Raw genomic sequence first — 9,388 nt, forward strand, 5'->3', positions numbered from 1 at the left:
TTGGACTTTCTCAAGGCTAGAGCTCTACCACTTGAGCCTCAGCACCACTTCCGGCTTTTTTCTATGTATGTGGTACCGAAGAATCAAACCCGGGTCTTCATGCATGTTAGGCAAGCACTCTACCACTAGGCCACACTCCCAGCTCTGCACAATTATACTTCTTTAGGAGGCAGAGATACAACACTCCTAAATTGCAGGCCAACATAGGCTACATAGTGAAACTTTATCTCAAAATAAAACAAGCTTCAGTGTCACTGTTATCTACAACCTCTCAGCATACAATCCCTGCAATTATCTCCCCATATATCCAGTACTCTGGTCCAAACAAACTGACAATCTGTTTATGCTAATAAAGCCTAGCAGAACTTTACCCAGTATCTGTTGCACCAAATACTCCTCCTGGAAAGGAAAATGAAAAAGACCCAGTGATCTACGACAGCTTAAATTGTACATAATACCTCTGTCACCAAAAAAGCTGTAAATTCAATATCTTTTGTAAGACTTTTGAATAATTATTACACAATACTCAAACTTAAATTGTAATGATGTCAGAGAAGAATTAGGTGGGGCTGTCATACCTCTCCCCTCCACAGATTTGAGGCTCAGTGAATTCTCCCTAGCAGCCCTGCCCCAAGCAATGATCCACTAGATATCCTTTAAGCTTAGGACTCTGCTTCATTTGCTCACAGATCTTCTCTCTATTTAATGTCTTTGTTTATCTTTGGAATACCGACATACCTTTCAAAGCTTAGTGGGAAATGGTATGTTATGTTTTTTTGTTTGGTCCTGGGGCTTCAACACTAGGCCTGGGCACTGTCCCTGAGCTCTTCAGCTCAAGAATACTGTCCTACCCCTTGAACCACAGCGCTACTTCTGGCTTTCTGGTGGTAAATTGGAGATAAGAGTCTCTCAGACCTTAGTGCTTGGGTTGGATTTGAACCATGACCCTCAGATCTCAGCCTCCTAAGTAGCTAGGATTACAGGCATGAGCAACCACGCCCAACTGGGAATGGTGCTTTATGAAAACATTAATCTTCACAGTCTTCCATAACAACTATTAACTCTTGCTTATTCTTGCTTTCTATTCCTTCCTTACTTAGGTAATCACTAGTTTATATGTCTTCCATTCTTTTCTCCCTAAATGATGAATACCTTAGAAGTAGCCCATAGCTACCAATTCAATGCCTGATCCAGAAAGGACATTAATACAATTTGGTAAAATATTTCATGTATAGTGTATCAGGCCCAGACAGGATGGTAGGCAAGACTTCATCTAATAAACTCCTTTCCTTTATTAGGACTTCTCCTAATAATCTTGACCTAGCCACGTGTTGCTTTTGCAAAGACAAACTAGTTAGGCAGCAGAGTATTGCAAAATGATACTTCCCTTGCAGGTCAGACTGGTTTTGGATACAATATGTGGTTGTGAAAAACGTAACTTGCACAGCTCACATGAGAACCCAATATAAGAAAAAGAAGAGGGCAGGGAATGTGGCCTAGTGGTAGAGTGCTTGCCTAGCATGCATGAAGACCCGGTTTGATTCCTCAATACCACATACACAGAAAAATCTGGAAGTGGTACTGTGGCCCAAGTTGTAGAATGCTAGCCTTGAGAAAACCCAAGGACAGTGCTCAGGCCCTGAATTCAAGGCCTAGGACTGGCCAAAAAAAAAAAAAAAACCAAAAGAAGCACATGGTCCTATACAAAATAATTGAGTTTCTAAAATGCATATGTATCTCCTAGCTCTGAAACACTTTTGACTCCCATTTGCTTTAGACTATATCTAATTGGGGCTGAAATTCCTTCAAATCTTGTGCAATATTTGTGTTAAAAAGTATTCATGCCGGTACGGTGGCTCATGCCTATAATCCTAGCTACTCAGGAGGCTGAGATCTGAGGATCAAGGTTCAAAACCAACCCCGGGCACAATAGGACCTGAGACTCTTATCTCCAATTAACCTCTAGAAAATGGGATGTGAGCCTTAGCTCAAGGGTAGAGTGGTAGCCTTGACTCAAAGAGCTCAGGGACAGCGCCCAGGCTGACTTCAAGCCCCATGACTGCCCCCCCCCACAAAAAAAGTATTCATTTGAAAGGCAGTCATCTTCCTTTGCGTTCTGTTTCTATTATTTAAGATACATATGCTTGCTCTTTGATATTAATACTCGCTGTGCTATGACAGGATTTCCTAATGGCTAAAACTAGGACAAGAATCTGTGGGCTACACTATTTACCAGGCTCTTAGGAGGCCTAAATGTGACTATGTAAATAGTATATGTAAGGGGCCGGGAATTTGGCCTACTGGTAGAGTGCTCACCTAGCATGCATGAAAACCAGGATTCGATTCCTCAGTACCACATACATAGAAAAAGCCAGAAGCAGTGCTGTGGCTGAAGTGGTAGAGCTCTAGCCTTGAGAAAGCACAAGGACAGTGCTAAGGCCCTGAGCTCAAGCCCAGGACTGGCAGGAAAAAAATGTATGTGTAATACGGGAACATATAAGGTACTTATTTCAAATATAATATCTGTTTTGTTAAACTTTAAATCCTTGCTTCTGTGCTCGTCATGTGTGTTTGAAATTCTACCTTAGGTACCAGTAGGCTTTTTTTTATAAACTCCTGGGGATAATGCACTTACGGGAATTGCTCAAGCTTGAATTCATTCCCCAAATTTACTGAATAATAACAATGACTTGCCAGGCTCACGTCTATCATTGTAGCTACTCAGGAGGCTGACATCTGAGGATCACAATTCAAAGCTAGCCTGGGCACAAAAATCTGTTAGATTATCTCCAATGATCCACTAGAAAACTGGAAGTGGTACAGTGGCTCAAAGTGGTAGAGTGCTAGTCTTGAGCCAAAGAGCTCAGACAGCATCCAAGCCTAGAGTTCAAGCACATGACCGGCAAAAAAAAAAAAAAAAAAGAATGACCTGGAGCCCTCACAAAAGAAAACAGATTCTCAAGCTCTTTCCCAGAAGTTCTAAATATAAATTTCAAAGTTAAAAAAAAAAAGAATAGCAGTATAATGAAAATTGATTTCCAGCTGGACACAGTGGCTCACACCTGCAATCCTACCTACTCATGAGGCTGAGATCTGAGGATGATGGTTCAAAGCCAGCCAGGGCACTAAAATTCATGAGATTCTTATCTCCAATTAACTACCAGAAAACTGGAAGTGACACAAAGGCTCAAGGCGTAGGTTAGTAGCCTTGAGCTAAAGAGCTCAGGGACAACGCCCCAGACTTCAAGTCACACGACCAACAACAACAAAAAAAATGATTCCCGGTAAAGTTTATCTTATGTAAGGCTTGTCAGCTCCACTATCACTAGTTATTTGAATATCAAGACTAATTTCTTTAGGATTAAGAGGAAAGTCTTCCAGGTAAGGAGAAATGACCTCAGTTCAGCCAGCCTTGGGAGGGAACTCCAGCTAGGCAGGCAAACTTCAGTAAACATGGTATATCAGTTCTCCTTGAACTGCTTTGTCCTTAACCCATCCTTAGCTCCTAGCTACACCAAAGGAAGATATTCTTTTTTTGTGGGTCATGGGGCTTGAACTCCGGGCTTGGGTGCTATCCCTGAGCTCTTCAGCTCAAGGCTACCACGGTACACTTGGGCCATAGCCCCACTTTCCGTCTTCTAGTGATTAATTGGAAATAAGAGTTTCTCAACTTTTTAGTGGCTGGGCTGGCTTTGAAGGATGATCCTCAGATCTGTCTCCAGAGTAGCTAGGATTACAGACCTGAGCCACTGCTCACAACCAGAAAATGGGAAGTGGTCTTAAAGTGGTAGAACATTAGCCTTGAGCTGAAAAGGATATTCTTTTTTTTAATCTACATTTTTTATTAAAGAATTTATTAACATTTATTTTACATCATATTTCAAATGACATATTTTACAAGTATTCAAGAAGGGAATCTCTATATACAATCACTGGCACTTAGATTTTAGAACATAATTAAAATTAAGCTAAGGGTTTATATGTCATAAATATATCTCAATCTATGTAATAAAACATTATGTCTATAGAGCCATAGATTTTTATGTCTGTGTAGTTATGTTTATATTTCCAATACCATGTCCATAGCATTGGGTACACAAATATTGAGTCCTTGCTCTTGTACTGTTTGGATCTAATTTCCACATATTAAGGATACCATATGCCTTTTGTTCCTTAGGTCTTGACTTGTCTCGCTCAACATGATTCACTCTAGATTCATCCACGTCCCTGCAAATGCCATTATTTTATCTTGTCTGTTGGCTATGCTTCATCCATGCTAAGTAAGCACTCTTAACACTAGGCCATACTCCTGGCTCAATAGCCCTACCCCTGGGGGCCTGGGTGGTACCAAATGAGTTTTTAAGGAGTCTTCACTGCTCCAAACTAATTGATGACATTCCAGAAAATTCTTGCTGTCACAATGGCCTTGACTAACCCAAACCTCCCATTAAGAGTTCCTATTCCACAGGTCCCCCAGCTCTTCAGAAGCAGTCAAATCATTTGAGTCTCACAGACTTTAGTTCCCAAGCAGTCTTTGAACCTCGATCCTCAAATCTCAGCTTCCTGAGTAGCTAGGATTACAGGTGTGAGCCACCACACCTGGCTAGAAGAAAGTTAAATCTTATGCCGTCATTGTTGGTGTGTTCATTCCTTGGTGGGGAGGGTTAGTTCTGTTCTCATCCACCTTATTATCCATAGTCTTTGAACCGTGCTTGTGGTACTGTACATTCTTGTTTTGAGCAGATCTTTAAAATGTCCATTATGTGCTTCACAGGCTTGACTGGAAACTTGTTAGGGGACAGTGCATGTCTAATGTGCCTTGTGCCATGCACACATCCAACATTCAGAAGTATTTGTTGAGGAGTAAATGAGATCCTCTGTCCCCTCTGCTCACTACTTCAGGATAGGCACAGAACCCACGCAGGCACTGACATTGAAATTCCTAAGGTTAGGATACAGTGAGAGCCAATTGCTTATGGCATTTGTATGAGTGCCACCTGTGAGCAGAGGATAGCTTCAGTGAGGAATAGTGTCTGGTTTTCCCATTACCTAGAAGCAAGAGCTAGGCACAGGAAGAACTGGCAAAATGCCTGTTAAATAATGAGACATCTGTATTTTCATTCACTCATATTCAGGCACAATCTAGCCAGAAAAGTATAAAGCGCCAGACCTTTCACATGCTGACATGGTCACATTGCTAGTATATAATTGATAGTCCTTTCTCAGACCCCTTTTCCTGCTCTTTCTTGCCACAACTTATTTGGAGGGGGGGGAAATGAGGAAGAGGAATACTTATTGCAGTCATTTGGTGGCAGAGCAAAGACTAGACTACTAGAATTACCTGAAGTACTTTTTTTGCCAGCCCTGGGGCTTGAACTCAGGGCCTGAGCACTGTATTTGAGCTTTTTCAAGGCTTCCACTCTACCACTTGAACTACAGCACCACTTCTGGCTTTTTCTGTATATGTGGTACCAAGGAATTGAACCCAGGGCTTCATTCATGCTAGGCAAGCACTCTACCACTAGGTCACCCTCCTGGCCCTGGAGTACTTTTTGTAAAAATAGGAACCCATTTTCATTGCCACCCTTATTAGGTGGCATGACCTCTTTTTCCTGGATCTTGAAATGCACTCATATATATAATATAGTCACTGGACTTGAATGAACCCATGGCAGACCTGGCCAGGAATTCCTGTTCAAGTCCTTAGGACTAGACTTTCTCTTGTCCTGATTCCTTGTCCAAACACATTGAATCAACCAGTAATGGAAATATTCCAGTATTTTATTCAGCTTTTCCATCTTATGACCCTGTATTAATTAAGCAAAATTACTAAATTGTCATTTAGGCAAGAACATGCACCACAATGCTTGCCAGGTGTCACCATTACATGAGTGGTTCTGTCTAAAGGGTAGCCTGAGGGAGGTGAAGAGGGGCCTATGACTTTGTAAGCTTATGAATAGAGCCAGGGATGTTATCATCTTCTGTTGTGGCAACAAGGGCACCTGCACACTTTTGAGCCTGTCAGATTACAATACTGTAACACAAATCTTTCAGGAATCATTTGTCACCATATGATCTGGGTATGGAATGAAACCTGTGAATGAAACTCAGTGTGGATCGTGGAGGAAGCAAAGTTGTTATATACTGTGAAAACTAAGTAAGTTGTTGAACTTCTCTGAGCTCAACTGCATCTGGGAAAAACCTTCCTTCATAGGATGGCCTAAATAGAAGAAATAATACCTGTTTGAAAACATACTAGAATCTATAAGTCCTTTAGTATATGTTACAATTATGAAGAATGTGAGATGTCGGGAACATTCTCCCCCTCCCTGAATTCTTAGCGTAAGACTGCATAGTTCCTTGCCCTAAGGGCTACATTTTGTAATTAGGTCACTAAGCAACACCTGCCTGCTTGTGTTGATATGCAAACATCCTACCCCCGGACCTCCCGAGCAGTACCTCAACCCCCTCTTGCCTCTCCTGAAGAGGCATATAAACCCCTGTGTGAAAAATAAAATTCGCAGCTTGATCAGAACGTTTGTCTTGCTGCCTTCTTTGTGTCTCCTGTCCCTCTCATTCCTCCCTCTAGGTTCTTGTCCCTAGTTGACATCCGGTTGGACGGGACAGTGAGACTTGCTGAGCACTAAGGGGCTCACACCTGTAATCTTAATGTCTCAGGAAACTGAGATCTAAGAATAACAGTTTGAAGGGACTGGGAGTCTGCCTTAGTGGTAGAGTGCTTGCCTAACATGCATGAAGACTCGGGTTTGATTCCTTCGTACCACATACATAGAAAAAAAGCCAGAAGTGGTGCTGTGGCTCAAGTGGTAGAGCTTGAGCCTTGAGAAAGTCCAAGGACAGTGCTCAGGCCCTGAGCTCAAGACCAGGACTGGAAAAGAAGAAGAGGAAGAGGAGGAGGAGGAAGAGGAAGAATCATAGTTTGAAGCCAACCTGGGTAGAAAGTCCATGAGACTCTGATCTCCAAATTGACTACCATAAATGCTCAAAGTGGAGTGTGGTTCGGGGGTGGAATGCTAGCCTTGAGCCAAAACTTCATGGACAGTGCCTAGGCCCTGAGTTCAAGTCTCAGGAGTGGCACGCATGCACACAGACACACACACACACACACACACACACAACACACACACACACACACAGCACTAAAACTTTGGGAAAGCATGCAGAAAGGATGGCACTAAAATTTCAGTGAACATGGGATATTTAGAACAAATGACACCTACTTATATATTTTCCTCATAGATGAACTCAGCATTCAGACTAAACTAATACAGCTGAAGAGACCATGTTTTCAAGGGCAGCGTGGGAGCCGCAGCACACCTGGGAATGTTTCAGAAAAGCACAGATGAGTTCACTAACAGGGATGAGTAAGCCATGACAGGGAGATCCTGTAGTAACACATACTTAAGAGGTAGCTTATATATAATTATACTCCACTTCAGCCTATGTGATTTTTGTACTTCCAAAGTGGCAGACCCTATAATCCAGTTCTAAGTATTTTTTTGTAAATGTGCTTGGCAGGACACGATGTGGTGGATAAGATCATGGAGAAATGGCATTACAGATTTGAGTTAAAATTTCATTGTTGACACTTCTTAGCTGTGTGTAACACTGGGCAAGATTGTCTTTTGTAGCCTCAGTCTTCCTGTTTATATAGGGGTGATTATATAGATATTGAAATTTTATGTATAACTCCATGAAACACATTTTTTTGCCAGTCCTGGGGCTTAAACTCGGGGCTTGGACACTGTCCTTGGACACTTTTTGCTCAAGGCTAGCACTCTTCCACTTGAGCCACAGAGCCACTTCCGGCTTTTTCTGTGTATGTGGTACCAAGGAATCGAACCCAGAGCTTTGTGCATGCAAGGCAAGCACTCTACCACTAGGCTACACACTCGGCTGAAACATTTTTAAAGACAGAGTCTCATTATATAGTCCACGATTGCCTTGGATTTGAAATCCTTCTGCCTCAGATTTCCAAGTGTTGGGATTAAAGATGTGTTCTACCATACCTAACAAAATTCATTTGTTTTTTTTTGTTGTTGTTGTTGTTGATTTTTGCCAGTCCTGGGCTTGAGCTCAGGGCCTGAGCACTATCCTTGGACTTTCTCAAGGTTAGAGCTCTACCACTTGAGCCTCAGCACCACTTCTGGCTTTTTTTTCTATATGTGGTACCGAGGAATCGAACCCAGGTCTTCATGCATGCTAGGCAAGCACTTTAATCACTAGGCCAAACTCCCGGCCACAAAATTCATTTAAAAATGTGTGTGTTTGTGTGTGTGTGTGTGTGTGTGTGTGTGTGTGTGTGTGTGTGTGTGTGTGTGTGTGTGTCTGTGCTGGTACTGTGACTTGAACTCAATGCCTCATATTCTCACTTGGCTATTTTGCCTCACAGTTTTTTTTTGTTTTTTTGCCAGTCCTGGGCTTGAGCTCAGGGCCTAAGCGCTGTCCTTGGACTTTCTCAAGGTTAGAGCTCTACCACTTGAGCCTCAGCACCACTTCCAGCTTTTTTCTATATGTGGTACTGAGGATTCAAACCCAGGTCTTCGTGCATGCTAGGCAAGCACTTTAACCACTAGGCCAAACTCCCGGCCCATTACTTGGCTATTTTGATCATCGTCAGTGATCAATTGCTCCAAGCATACTTACAGTCTAGCATTTTGCTGGTTAGTTAGAGATAAGAGTCTCAAGGATTTGTCTGCCCACACTGCCTTCAAACTATCATCCTCATAACATGGGATCTGTTACCCAGGTAAAACACATATTTTTGGTGCCAGTCCTGAAGCTTGCACCCAGGGTCTGAACACTTTCCCTGAAATATCTCTCTCTCTCTCTCTCTCTCTCTCTCTCTCTCTCTCTCTCTCTCTCTCTCTCTCTCTCTCTCTCTCTCTCTCTCTCTCTCTCTCCCTCTCTCTCTCTCTCATGGGTCATGGGGCTTGAACTTGGCCTGGGAACTGTCACTGAGATCTTCAGCTCAAGGCTACCACCCTACCTCTGGGCTTGGGCTTTGTCCCTGAGTTTTTCAGTTCAAGGCTACTGCCCTACCTTTGAGCCAAGTCCTACTTCCCATTTGTTATAGGTTAAATGGAGATAATAGTCTCAGTTCCTTTTGCGCCCTGGCTGGCTTTGAACCTTAATCCTCAGATCTCAGCCTCCCGAGTAGCTAGGATTACAGGCCTGAGCCACCGTGCCCAGATTTCCGGATTTTTCTCAAGGCTAGTGCTCTACCACTTGAGCCACTGTTCCACTTCTGGTGTGTTTTGGTGCTTACTTAGACATAAGAGTCTCATAGCCTTTCCTATCCAGGCTGGCTTTGAACTGCACTCCCCAGATTTCAGCCTCTTGAGTAGCTAGAAATACAGGTGTAAGC

The sequence above is a fragment of the Megascapheus bottae genome, chromosome X (assembly GCF_031878675.1).
Source record: "Megascapheus bottae isolate mThoBot1 chromosome X, mThoBot2.hap1, whole genome shotgun sequence".
NCBI classification, from domain to species: Eukaryota; Metazoa; Chordata; class Mammalia; order Rodentia; family Geomyidae; genus Megascapheus; species Megascapheus bottae.